Raw genomic sequence first — 14,246 nt, forward strand, 5'->3', positions numbered from 1 at the left:
GGGAGTTTTAGGCTGGATGTTAGGAAGAACTTCTTTACCGAAAGGGTTGTTAGACATTGGAACAGGCTGTCCAGGGAAGTGGTGGAGTCACCATCCCTGGAAGTCTTTAAAAGACGTTTAGATGTAGAGCTTAGTAGGCTCTGACACTCCCTGCATCCGGTGACCTGAACCGCTGCATTCTTTAACGGGCAGTCGGTCTGGGTGTATACCGACTTCCTGCAGAGCGCGCCGTGCCTGGTGGAGACCATTATCACCTAGCTAACGGCTGTCGTTAAGAGGTGTTTGTGTGGGCGGGGGTTGCTCTCCGCCCTGCCTGCGCGAACTGCCGCGCTAACTGCCGCGCCACGCCCTGGTCGCTCGCGCTCCCTAGGGGCTGCTTTTGAACGGCCGGGGAGGGGGCGCTGCTGGCTCCGCCTTCGCCTCGTCAGCCTCCCTCACGAGGGCTGCCGGGTCCTGGCGGCTCCCTGAAGTCGGCTCGATGCCGCAAAGTTAGCCCTGCCTGGCCCGATCCCCCGCTCCGCTGCAGAACGCGTCTGCCCCGGAGCCGATCGCCTCGGCAAATGGCCATTAAGAAATGCTACCCTAATATAATACTTGGCAAATGTAAACTTCCTAACAGGGTAGAGTGCATCATTTTTCATAGGCATCTGATTGGCAGCGGGGGATTTTTGTCCTACACAGTATGTACTTTCCCACTTAATGTTGCCTTAACATACCAGCATTAGTAATGGTCTTCTTCTTTAATGCATATATTTTCTTAAATCTTTTTGCAAAGACATATATATTACTATTTATTCTGAAGCCAGTGATTAATTTATTTCAGGACTGTTTAAAGCCTGACAGCTTTTAGAGGCTTAGCCTAGCTTAAATACTTTGAAATACATTCTACATCAATCCTATTTCAAGTTGATATCCTAAAATCCAAAGACACGTAGAAGGTATCAAGAAATCTCTCTTAATTTTTGAAGCTTCCTACATTTTAAAATCTAAATTTGCAGAATGGAATAGCTGACCAAGAGAAAATAAATAATTCATTCTACAGTGGAAGCTTACTTTATCATTAAAAAGAGATGAAAAGTCTTGTTTCTACGTGAGTCATAAACCTTGCTCCTTATATAAGTCTTTTTCCTTTGCTACATACTCTTATCATGTTTACATCAATTGTATGTATATGATTAGGAAGTTCTGTCCAGAATATGAGATACCTTTATCACAGACTTAACTTCAGGCATACATTTAGATTTATCTGTAATTTGCTGGTTATGCAAGTTAACGGTTTGTTATTAAGACATCTGCTGAGCTGAATTGCTGATAATGCAAGTCAGAACAATATGGGAGAGGTTATGGTGCCTAAATACAGGGGTTTAGTACCATTTTATGTGTTCCTAGGGTATGTGGTGCTGCAAAAGAGGACAGGTTTCACAGAGGTCCGTGACTGTATTAGCCAGCCTTGTGTCACGGAATGTCTGAGGTTGGAAGGGACCTCTGAAGATAATCTAGTCCAACCCCCCCTGCCAAGCAGGATCACCTAGAGCACATTGTGCAGGATGGCATCCAGGTGGGTTTTGAATATCCAAACAAGGAGACTCCACAAACTCTCTGGGCAACCTGTTCCAGTGCTCTGTCACCCTCACAGTAAAGAAGTGCCCCCTCATATTCAGCCAGAACTTCCTGTGCTTCAGTTTGTGCCTGTTGCTTGTCCTGTTGCTTTTATTTTCTTGTTAGGCTTCTAATGAGAGGTGATGGGCACAAGCTGCAATATCCAGGAAAAAAATCCCCATGAAAGGGGCCCAGGAGTGGAGCTCTTGACTCCAGGAGAGCTGCAAGTGCAGGGATAGTGTGAGCCTTTCTGGAGTAGAGAGTAGCACATAGTAGGGCTGGCCACTGTGCCTCCCCACTAGCCCTCCAGTGCAAGGTGCTATTTTCCATCTAGGCTTTGCTACAGGGGAGTATAAAATAAATATTAAAAAAAAAAAAAAAAAAGTATTTCAGAGGTTTTTTTAATATAGTTTAAGGAAACGCTAACATAATAAACTTACAGGGTGAGAGATTTTGTGTACAAGCAGCGAAGACACAAAGCAACATCTGCACAAGATGTCATGATGGATATTTCACATGCCTGATGACATCTAAAATGGCGTTTAGGTAACTACCATGTATTTATATGCATGAAAGGAAAGTGTTAGCATTTTTACCTTTTTAGAGTTTGTGCCAGTGTGGGCCAGAGCACTGCCAATATAGTCACATGAAACAGCTACAAGGTTGTATAATCATGAAGAAAGCACTGGTATTAGCAATGGCACATGCTTGTCACAGAAGCTCAAATGCCTGTGATAATTAAATACCATCACAATTTCTCCAAGTAATTTTTTAGCGTGTGTTTTGTGATTTACACCTGTCCAAGGTTTTGAGAATACATAGGAATCATGGTCTACAGCTTCCTCCCAAGGGGAGCGGAGTGTCAGGCGCTGAGCTCTGCTCTCTGGGGACATCGACAGGACCTGAGGGAACAGCATGGAGCTGGGACAGAGGCGGGTCAGGCTGGGTGTTAGGAAAAGGTTCTTCACTGAGAGTGTGATCGGGTGCTGGGACAGGCTACCCAGGGCAGTGGTTGCAGCACTGAGCTGCCAGAGTTCAAGCAGCATTTGGACAATGCTCTCAGGCATAGGATCTGATTTTTGGGTGGGCCTTTGTGGAGCCAAGAGTTGGACTTGTCATGGACAAGTTGGACTTGTCTTGGACACATGTCTCAAGAATGTCACCCAACAGTGTTTTTCCAGTCCCAAATGTATTGTTTCTGATAATGTAACTTATTTCAAGTTCATTGTGATTTTGGTGCCACTTTGCAGGAACAAGGATGTACATGTTTTAGCAGGAAAAAGAAGTAGGACTTCAATGAATTATGAGAAGAAGGGGAAAAGTGAGTAAAACAGTATCAGAAAGAACAGAACTGATTAAATGGGTCCAACTGAAGAAATAAAATGAGGAAGGCTTTGCTGGAGAACTACATGTGAAAGCTAAATGAAAAATGGAAGAAAAGTTATGTCAAGTAGTAAAACAAACAACTACACATACAAATAGTGCAAGAACATGAAGAGAGAAGCTCTGTTCAATGCAGAGAAGGGTCAGTGCAGTATGTGATTTGCCACCCCCCATGCCAACTACTGCAGTGCTCCACTAAAGCATGGAAGACAAAAAGTGCCAGGTGATTGAGGAGGCTGAAACTGAAATTGTTTAGGCCAGTCGGTCACTGTGCTCATGTGCTGAGGCGAAAGGTGAAAGGGAAGATGAAGAGAAGGGGCTGACCTTTAATGCATCCATCTTAGCAGGCAAAGCTGTACATCTGGTGTTCATGCCTTGTTCTGCTACATTTGAACGAAGGGAGTATGCGAGCAACATGTAAAAAAAATAAAATCGGAAATCAATATGCTACACAGACAAAATTAGTGCAATTTTATGCAGGAAATCAACCACTTCAGCTGGGCTGATGCTTGTAACATTTCTGTGTGTTCTGAACATCAGAGAGCCCTCTTGCCATTAGCAGCAGCTGCAATCTGGAAAGGGCCAGTCAATTCTCACATCACCTGTGACAAGCACGAGGCAAAAACTGTGATCTTTCAGCTACTCCGGTGTGCCTCCGTACTGACAAAAGGTGCACATAATAATGTGAGAAACACTCCGTAGCCAATAACTTAGGCTCAGGCAAGGATCTCAGTGAAGTAGTAATTTATTCGCGATTGCAATGGCGGGCGCCCCACAAGCAGGAGAGAGCGCATCTACTAGTTCCAAAACACAGTTTATATACCTTTTGATGGCAGGACCCTCCCCTGTTTCCCCACTGAGTGGGTAATCCAGGTTCACAATCTATCTGATGCTTCACAAACAATGCATGGCCTTCAGTTGCCGGCCTGTTAAATTTCAAATTTCTTTTGACATTTTTACTGTTTGAAGTGGTAATGTTTCTTCACTTATCTGACTTGACTTGACACCGTGATTTTCACCTAATTGTCCTAAGGAGTCTGGTTGTCTGCATTTCACTAGGTCGCCTGCTAAACTTTCTTATCACTGTAAGCATATCTCAGTACCACATTCCCTCCTTCTAAACAATGTAACTCTGCAAAAACAACATTTCTATTCCCACAATAAAAAATAATAGGCAAAAAAAACCACCTTTATGCAGCCAAGTTGCCATGGCAGTAAAATCCATAGAAAAACACTGCTAGTGCATAAGAAGAGAGCAGTAGTTAGAAGCACAGTCAGGACTATCCCATTAATAAATTAGAAGTAAATACTTTCTGGGGTAAAGAAATAAAACATTTCAGCTAGTAGATTTCGGAGAAGACAGATTCAATTTGTCCAGAGTCACTGTGGGACTGCGAAGAAGACGTGAGCTCTAGAAGTTTTCCCAGATAAAGATTCACACTGAGAAAGAGGCTATAGAAGAAGAATTCAGAAAATGTGTCAGAAGAATCTGTCTTGCAAGTCATTGGGAACAGGAAGAGAGGCATTTTAGATGTAATTCCTGTATGAGGAGACAGCATATTTTTGCATTCTTGCAGCTGTGGCAACAAAAATGTTGTTTTTGTGCAGAATTACACTGTTTAGAGGGAAGGAATGTGGTATTGAGATATGCTTGCAGTGATAAGAAAACTTAGCAGACTACATTGTAAAATGCAGACAAGCAGATTCCTTAGAACAATTAGATGAAAATCATGGTGTCAAGTCAAGTCAGATAAGTGAAGAAACATTACCACTTCAAGCAGTAAAAAAGTCAAAAGAAATTTGGAATTTAACAGGCCGGCAACTGAAGGCCATTCATTGTCTGTGAAGCATCAGATAGATTGTGAACCTGGATTACCCACTCAGTGGGGAAACAGGGGAGGGTCCTGTCCTCAAAAAGTATATAAACTGTGTTTTGGAACTAGTAGATGCGCTCTCTCCTGCTTGTGGGGCGCCCGCCATTACAATCACGAATAAATTACTACTTCACTGAGATCCTCGCCTGAGCCTAATTTGTTGGCTATGGAGTGTTTCTCACAGAAAAGTGTGTGGTACCCTGCAGGAGGGAAATTTCTGTAGCAGCACACTGACAAGGGCTAGGAAAAAGGGGAAATATGAGTTCCAGGGGACAGGGAGATATCCCTGGGGCAGTGCCTACCAATTCTTCCTGAAGAATGATAAGCAATTGGAAAAATAATCCCAAAATTAGAGGAGATGATAAAAGGAAAAAAAGAAAAAAGAAAAAAAAAAAGAAAAAAAAAAGTTAAATATTTTGTATCAGTCTGGACAAAAGAACCAATTAAGGAAACAGCAGTATTTTGGCCAAAATATGGGTCTGATGAAAATTCAGGCTTTAAATTTATATGTGTGGGAATAGAAATGTTGTTTTTGCAGAGTTACATTGTTTAGAAGGAGGGAATGTGGTACTGAGATATGCTTATAGTGATAAGAAAGTTTAGCAGGCGACCTAGTAAAATGCAGACAACCAGACACCTTAGGACAATTAGGTGAAAATCACGGTGTCAAGTCAAGTCAGATAAGTGAAGAAACATTACCACTTCAAGCAGTAAAAATGTCAAAAGAAATTTGAAATTTAACAGGCCGGCAACTGAAGGCCATGCATTGTTTGTGAAGCATCAGATAGATTGTGAACCTGGATTACCCACTCAGTGGGGAAACAGGGGAGGGTCCTGCCATCAAAAGGTATGTAAACTGTGTTTTGGAACTAGTAGATGCGCTCTCTCCTGCTTGTGGGGCGCCCGCCATTACAATCACGAATAAATTACTACTTCACTGAGATCCTCGCCTGAGCCTAAGTTATTGGCTACGGAGTGTTTCTCACAATTTCGGGGCTCGTCCGGGATCCAGTCACCTACTGGGGAGCCCCACCGCCGCAGCAGCAGGAAGGCATGCCCCGCTGATTTCAGCGGTCCTGTGCATCGACGGTGGCGGTTCTGCGGAAAGCTGACAGAGGGCCCGAGACTGGTTAAAGAGGCAGGATCCGTGAAGTAGTGGGGAAAGGAAGAAGGTAGGCACTCCGGGTTTTTAAGAATCGATCCGGTAACTCTGTGCACAGACCAAGGTAAGAAATATTAAGTATTGCCTTGGGGGTCGGGTATCTGCTGTATGGTAAGCCCTTGTGATTAAGGAGGCATTGGGGAGGCATTGGGGAGGCATTGGGGAGGCAAGGACAATCCCCAGACATGGACTGTATATCTCGAAACAAGACACTGGAACTCATGATAAGGAAGCGGCAGACGGACAGAGAAACAAATGTAAGGACTATAAATCTCAAAATTGGACATTGGAATTCATTATAAAGATACAACAAACGGAAGAATTGGCAACAACCAGCTCTCGCAATTAAGAAACATGCCAATTCAGCAGATTCCTGACCAAAGGTGAAAAGTACACTGTGAGGAAGACTCGGGGTCTTCCTCCCAAAGACCCCTGCCCACGTCCCAAAGACCCCTGCCCACAATTCTTGGGAGGCTCTACGCAGGCGCAAGGTGCCAAAAGGCTAATTAGCATGAGAAGCGAGGGAAGGCGGGGATAGGTAATGCATATGTATAGGCGCTTGTAGAATATTGATAGATTGATTGTATAAATTCAAGACTGCTTTCCGCTTTGGGTATGCACGATAGGTGGAGAGATCCCCCGTGCATCCAGCGCTGCAATAAAGAATATACCACTTAAAGGAATTTCGGCTTCGATCTTTGAATCAATCTGGCACCCCAGATGGGACAACCTCTCTGCCGGTCCGCAGGACCCGCTGGGGACAGGACTCCCTAGGGTACCCCCGGGATTTCCCGGAGGGACTCATCGACTCACCGGATCACTGCGGAGGCAGACAAGGACCCCATCATTGTAAGTGAGTATATTCTTTATTCTGGTTTGGTTTTCTGGTAGACCGGTCATCTGGGACTGTCCAGTAAGTCGGAAGGTGACTTCTGCAGGACAGTATTGGGTATATACTTTGTGGTTAGTACCACAAGTATATCTGGGGACCTTGGGGTCCATCTGTATCTGGAACTGTCTGTAAGTCAGAAGGTGATCTTCTGCGAGGCAGTGTTTGGTATATACTTTGTGGTAAGCACCATAAGTATATTTGGGGACCTTAAGGAAAGAGCTCGCTTTAAGGTCCATCTGGAATTGTGTTGTTTATTTCGGTTTTCTGACTCATGGAGTATGGTATTTAACTCTGGTTATTGTTACTGTGATTTTGGCTATTTTTCTGGTGGTAATAGTAGGTTCGTGGCATTGTTATAAGAAAGATATCGTTACGGTATTACATATTTCGGTTTTCTGACTTATCGCATGTGGAATTTGACTCTGACTATTGTTATTGTGATTTTAGCAATATTGCTGGTAATAGTAGCTTTGTGACATCGCTACTGAAAGATATTGCGTGCCTGTAATTTTGTGAGTGATACGTTTTTGTGATACGCTTTTGTAAGTAACACGTGTATTCTGAAAGTGTAAACTGGAAAATGGGGGGGCGAGTAAGCAGTGAAATTCCTAAGAAAAGTGCGTTAGGATGTGTTTTGAGTCACTGGAAGGATATTGGAGGATCTGCCGGTGGAAGTGTGAACAGGAAAACATTGATAAAATATTGTAATCAATGGTGGCCGCTTTATAAGCTGGAATGTGGAGAAAAGTGGCCCCTAAATGGAACTTTAAACTCTAATGTTTTGCTACAGTTAATGTTGGTTTTGAGAAGGAGAATAGGATGAAATGTTGTGTACTGATGTTGTTTCAGCATCTTGGTGGGAAAAGGTACGGAATTAAGTTGGCCCCTGACTGAGCCTTTGATGCTGGCATTAGAGAAGTACAGGCTGGAGAAAGATAAAGGAAGTGTTAAAAGGGTTGTTGAAAGTGTTAAAGGTGTTTGAAGTTGAATGAGCAGGGAAAAGAGGATGTAAGAATGTTAATAGTTCTGCCTCTGCTCTAGGCAGAGATCTTAAAATCATGGGTGTTAGCCCTTTGGGGCAAATGGATCATGATGGGTCCGAGAGAGAGTTGTTATGGAAACAGAAAAGCAGTTAACTCTTAAAACAACCTGAGTTCATGTGCGAGCTCAGATTACCGATGGGACCGCTCAGGGAACTGTGGACAACTGCATTCCCCTGACCGACCCCACTGAGTCCCTAATCATCCCTAAAATTATGAACGGCTAAGTAAATACTAAAATCTGGATGAATTGGGAATTGAGAATATGCTTCCAACAAGGTCTAAAAGAAACCCCTATGGAATTTTTGGACCAACTCTGAAATGTAATGAAAATAAATAAATAAATAAATAAAACAAAACGGTTTGGACCTGGCTTCGGAGGACAAATTGACTAGCCTTTTTCTAGGGTAATCATTGGTCCCTGATTTCAACAGGAATAACGGGGACCTGGGGAATCTACCCTAGCGGATCCTCCACTGATTATAATGAAGCTAGGGGAGGAATGGAAGTGAAATTTCTTATTGATATGGGGCAACGTATTCAGTTCTAAATCAAGCATTAATGCCTTCACAGAATTATTATGTTAGGGTAAAAGGTGTGTTGTGGTTTAACCCGGCTGGCAGCTAAACACCACGCAGCCGTTCGCTCACCCTCCCCCTCCCTCTCTGAGACAGGGGAGAGAAATGGAAAGTGAAGCCCGTGAGTTGAGATAAAGACAGTTTAATAAGACATAATAATAATACCAGCTACTAGGAAGAAAATTAACTCTATTCTAACTGAAACCAGGACAAGGTGTAACCGAAAAGGCTTATTTTTGTGAACCTTTGAAGTACAAGTTAGGGAAACAATGGGGCATACACAGACTTTTATATACACCTAACTCCTCATGGGCACTCTTAGGTAGAGATTTATTAGAGCAATTAGGAGCAGAAATTGTCGTTGAAAAAGGGAAAATGAAATTAAGAATAGGAGAAGAACAACTAATAAATGTGTTAAGCCTGGCACTAATACAAACCGACCCTAAAAGTGAAATACCCTTAGAGATCATAAATCAAGTATATCCAGGAGTTTGGGCCACTGAAGTCTCTGGAAGAGCTAAAAATGTGACCCCAATAATTATTAAATTAAAGCCAGGAGAGAAACCCGTTAAGGTTAAGTAATATCCTTTGAGGATAGAAGATAGGAAAGGAATTAAAGAGATAATTGATAAATTTTTACAGTATGGATTATTGATTGAATGTGAATCAGAATACAATACACCCATATTGCCAATTAAAAAGGCAGATGAAAAAAAGCTATAGGTTAGTTCAGGATTTGAGGGCCATAAGTAAAATCACTGGGGATATACATCCAGTAGTGGCAAACCCTTATACTTTGCCGACTAAATTAAAAGAATAGTCAAGTCTGGTTTACCGTACTGGATTTAAAAGACGCCTTCTTCTGCCTAGGCTTAGCCACAGAAAGCCAAAACCTATTTGCCTTTGAATGGGAAAATCCCAATTCAGGCAGAAAGACGCAGCTTACGTGGACATTACTACCTCAAGGATTCAAGAATAGCCCCACTATTTTTGGAAACCAATTAGCAAGGGAACTCAAAACATGGATGCCTCCGGACACTGAAGGTGTTTTGTTACAATATGCAGATGATCTCTTAATAGCTACCGAGACTAAAGGGAGCTGTATTCAATGGACTATAAGTTTTCTTAATTTTCTGGGTTTAAAATGGATATCAAGTCTCTTGACAGAAAGTCCAGCTGGCTCAACAAAGTGTGACCTATCTGGGATTTGAAATTTCGGGAGGACAACAAGAACTAGGAACTGAACATAAGGAAGTCATTTGCCGGACTCCAGAACCTCAAACGGTAAAGGAGCTACAAACCTTTTTAGGAATGACAGGTTGGTGTCGCCTTTGGATTTATAATTATGGACGATTGGTAAAGCCTCTATGTGAATTGATAAAGATTAACCAGTCAAAGTTAGTCTGGACTGGAGATGCACAAAAAGTCTTTAAACAACTTAAACAAGAATTGCAAGCAATATTGGTAGAACAGGACGATGTGGAAATTGTGATAACTAATATTGTGAATCCAGCCTCTTTTCTTAGTGATGCTCCGGAGGAACCTGTGATTCACGATTGCTTAGAAACTATGGAGACTGTGTATTCCAGCCGACCAGACCTTAAGGAGGAGCCCATGGAAGATGCAGAAGAAACTTGGTTCACGGATGGGAGCAGTTTTGTTACACAAGGACAATGTAAAGCTATAACAACTACTCAGCAGGTAATTGAGTCTAAGCCTTTACCCCCTGGAACATCAGCTCAAAAGGCGGAGATAGTTGCTCTCACGAGAGCATTGGAACTGGCAGCTGGAAAAAGGGTAAATATTTGGACAGATTCTAAATATGCATTCGGTGTGGTATATGCTCATGGAGCGATTTGGAAAGAACGTGGATTACTGACTGCTCAGGGAAAACAGATAAAACATGCTGAAGAAATTTTAAAATTGTTAGAGGCTGTAAAACAACCAGAAAAAGTGGCTATTATGCATTGCCGAGGGCATCAAAGAGGATCCACCGACTTCGAGATTGGGAACAGATTGGCTGATAAAGAGGCAAGAAGGGCGGCGGAAAGAGGTCAAGTGGAAGGCATTGTCTTTAATACCAGACGGTAAAATCCAAACTATACATATGAACCAAAAAGACAAATTATACAAAAGAAGACTTAAAATTAATTGAAGATTTGAAAGGTAAAATGAAACCAGATAGATGAGTATATTTAAAAGATAACTGTGTAATAATACCCTCTAATTTGATATGGCCCATAGTTCTTACAGAACACAATAAAACACATCGGGGAGCTGACACATTGCATAAGAGCCTGAGTCAGACATTAGTGGAACAAAATTTATATACAACAATAAAACAAGTAACTCAACAATGCAGCATTTGCTTACACAATAACCCCAATACCAAGAATAGAATAAAATTTGGAATAATCAGTAAAGGAAATTATTCGGGGCAACTGTGGCAAATTGATTTTTCAGAACTCCCTAGAAAAGGGGGGTATTGTTATTTACTGGTTCTGACTGACATGATTTCAGGAAGGCCTGAAGCCTTTCCCTGTCGAACAAACAAAGCAAGAAGAAGTGGTTAAAGTCTTGTTAAATGAAATAATACCATGCTTTGGGATTCTAGTAGCAATGTCTTCTGATAGAGTTTCACATTTTTGTGTGCAAGTGGTACAACAGATAAGTAAGATTCTAAAGATATTCTAAAGACAACTGCATACTCTTTATAGACCGCAGGCAAGTGGACAGGTAGAAAAAATGAAACATTTAATTAAACAACAAATAGCTAAAATCGGACAAGAATCTAATTTGTCATGACCTCAATCCCTCCCTTTAGCATTACTTAGAATTTGAGTTAAACCTAGAATAAAAGGGAATTTGAGTCCCTTTGAAATCTTATATGGAAGGCCGTATCCATTTCTATTTAGTGGAGAGGATCGAACGCAGTTAGGATTAGAATATTTATATGCATATATAACTGAACTTCAGAAATAATTAAATAAAGTACATAAATTTGTTCTCAGGACCTGGGCTAGACGGTTGGATCAACCAATCCACCCTTTTAAGCTCAGGGATTATATATATAAAGACTTTTTCAGGACAACCCCTAGAGGAAAAATGGAAGGAAAGTGGACGGGACCATACCAGGTATTACTGACAACACACACTGCCATTAAGATTAAGGAGCAAGCAGCTTGGATCCACGATTCAAGGGTGAAGAAGGCCCTGGCGAGGATATGGACCACGACCCCAATTGGACCAGCAAAATTGCGTTTTTCCAGATCCTAATGATTGTGGGGGTATGGTTGTCAGATTTGGGATGGGCAACTTGGGACGAGAACTTACACCTGACCTTAATACAAACTGTATCTCAAGTGATTAATAAGACGAACTGTTGGGTATGCACCCATCTGCCACAGCATGGGAATAAGGGTGTATCGTTAATCAGGATTCCCTTGCCTGCAAACTTATCTTGGACTAATTTGTGGGAAAACACATCTTGGGGTCGAAAATAATAAATACAAGTTGTTGTATGTATGTAGATCAGAGTGGAAGGATCTCTACCGACCTGGAAGAAATATGGAAGCAAACAAGGGTCCTACATGAGATCAGTAAAGATGATCTTTCATGGAGTTTTAGTGAAATATGGAATAAGTTAACCTCCTGGTTGCCCAGTTTCCAATGTTTGAAACAAGTGTTCATTGCTCTAATCACATTAGTAGTGTTAGGAATATTTGTGTGCATGTTGTTTAGATGCCTGCTTTGTTGTGTTACTGTAAATAATGAAAGTATCTGATGCAAAAGAATTTGCATGGGAAAAGAAAAGGGGGGATTGATTAAGGAGGCATTGGGGAGGCATTGGGGAGGCATTGGGGAGGCAAGGACAATCCCCAGACATGGACTGTGTATCTCGAAACAAGACACTGGAACTCATGATAAGGAAGCGGCAGACGGACAGAGAAACAAATGTAAGGACTATAAATCTCAAAATTGGACATTGGAATTCATTATAAAGATACAACAAACGGAAGAATTGGCAACAACCAGCTCTCGCAATTAAGAAACGTGCCAATTCAGCAGATTCCTGACCAAAGGTGAAAAGTACACTGTGAGGAAGACTCGGGGTCTTCCTCCCAAAGACCCCTGCCCACGTCCCAAAGACCCCTGCCCACAATTCTTGGGAGGCTCTACGCAGGCGCAAGGTGCCAAAAGGCTAATTAGCATGAGAAGCGAGGGAAGGCGGGGATAGGTAATGCATATGTATAGGCGCTTGTAGAATATTGATAGATTGATTGTATAAATTCAAGACTGCTTTCCGCTTTGGGTATGCACGATAGGTGGAGAGATCCCCCGTGCATCCAGCGCTGCAATAAAGAATATACCACTTAAAGGAATTTCGGCTTCGATCTTTGAATCACTTGCACGGGGAAGTGCTGGCACTACACCAGGGGAATCTGGTGTACGGTAATCCTTGCACGGGGAAGTGCTTGGAAGTACACCAGGGAATCTGGTAAACTCAGGTGTGCGGTAACGCTGGCACGGGGAAGTGCTTGGCGGTACACCCCCATTTTTCAGTACGTTGGTGTGTGGTACACTGCAGAAGGGAAATTTCTGTAGCACATACGGGCGAGGGTTAGGAAAAATGGGAAGATATGAGTTCCAGGGGACAGGGAGATATCCCTGGGGGAGTGCCTACTAATAGTTCTTCCTGAAGAATTATAAGAGATTGGAAACATAATCCCAAAATTAGAGGGATTGTAAAAGAAAAATAATTAAAAAAAAAAAAAAAAAAAGGTTAAATATTGCGTATCAGTCTGGACAAAAGAATCACAGAATCACAGAATTTCTAGGTTGGAAGAGACCTCAAGATCATCGAGTCCAACCTCTGACCTAACACTAACAGTCCCCACTAAACCATATCCCTAAGCTCTACATCTAAACGTCTTTTGAAGACTTCCAGGGATGGTGACTCCACCACCTCCCTGGGCAGCCCGTTCCAGTAAAAAAGAACCAATTAAGGAAACAGCAGTATTTTGGCCAAAATACGGGTCTGATGAAAATTCAGGCTTTAAATTTATGTGTAAACAATAAGATTCCTTTTTCAGAGAAGGAGCCAAGTTATGCTCCCTATAATCTTAATATTGAACTGGTGGCAGCAGCAGTCACTCCAGGTAGGGGGACAGGGACTGTAATTAACACTGTCCCTAAAGAAGGATCGTACTCTAGGCTCTGGCAAGAATTCGAACAAGGTAGAAGATATGTTGAGAATTTTGCCTTCCCTGATACTAACAGTACTAACACTAACTGTGTATCCTCTTAGTTGAACTACCCCCCCCTCCTTACCAGCAGAGAGGTTAGGACTTTTAAGAAGGAGAGGAAGTCTTTATTCGAGGACCCCAACAGCCTAGTTGAACAATTAGACCAGTTCCTATGACCTAATTTATACTCTTGGGGGAGGAAATTATGTCTATAAGTATGTTGTTTACAGGGAAAGAAATGGGAATGATCAGGAGGAGAGCTGCTATACAAGAATGGGAAAGAGCTCATCCTCCAGGACCAGGGGTAATACCGGCAGGGCAGAAATACCCACTTGCCAATCCTGGCTGGAATAATAATAGTGTGCAACACAGAAATCATATGAGAGACTTGGGGTCAGAATGAGAAAGTACTTGGGGATGAGACCTGAGGACCCAGTATCCCAAGGGCTCTTGAAAGTTCATTGTATGATTA

General features: G+C 42.3%; 1 protein-coding gene across 1 annotated transcript in view; it reads left to right on the plus strand.

Moving 5' to 3' along the window:
- LOC137847028 (syncytin-2-like) overlaps positions 1-7,527 on the plus strand; it is a 77,423-nt gene extending 69,896 nt beyond the window's left edge. Inside the window, exon 2 of the mRNA XM_068665279.1 lies at positions 6,152-7,527. The gene's annotated coding sequence lies outside the window, so the exon portion shown is untranslated. The remainder of the gene's footprint in view (positions 1-6,151) is intronic.
- The last annotated feature ends 6,719 nt before the right edge of the window (positions 7,528-14,246 follow it).

This window comes from Anas acuta, chromosome W, assembly GCF_963932015.1.
Source record: "Anas acuta chromosome W, bAnaAcu1.1, whole genome shotgun sequence".
Taxonomy (NCBI): domain Eukaryota; kingdom Metazoa; phylum Chordata; class Aves; order Anseriformes; family Anatidae; genus Anas; species Anas acuta.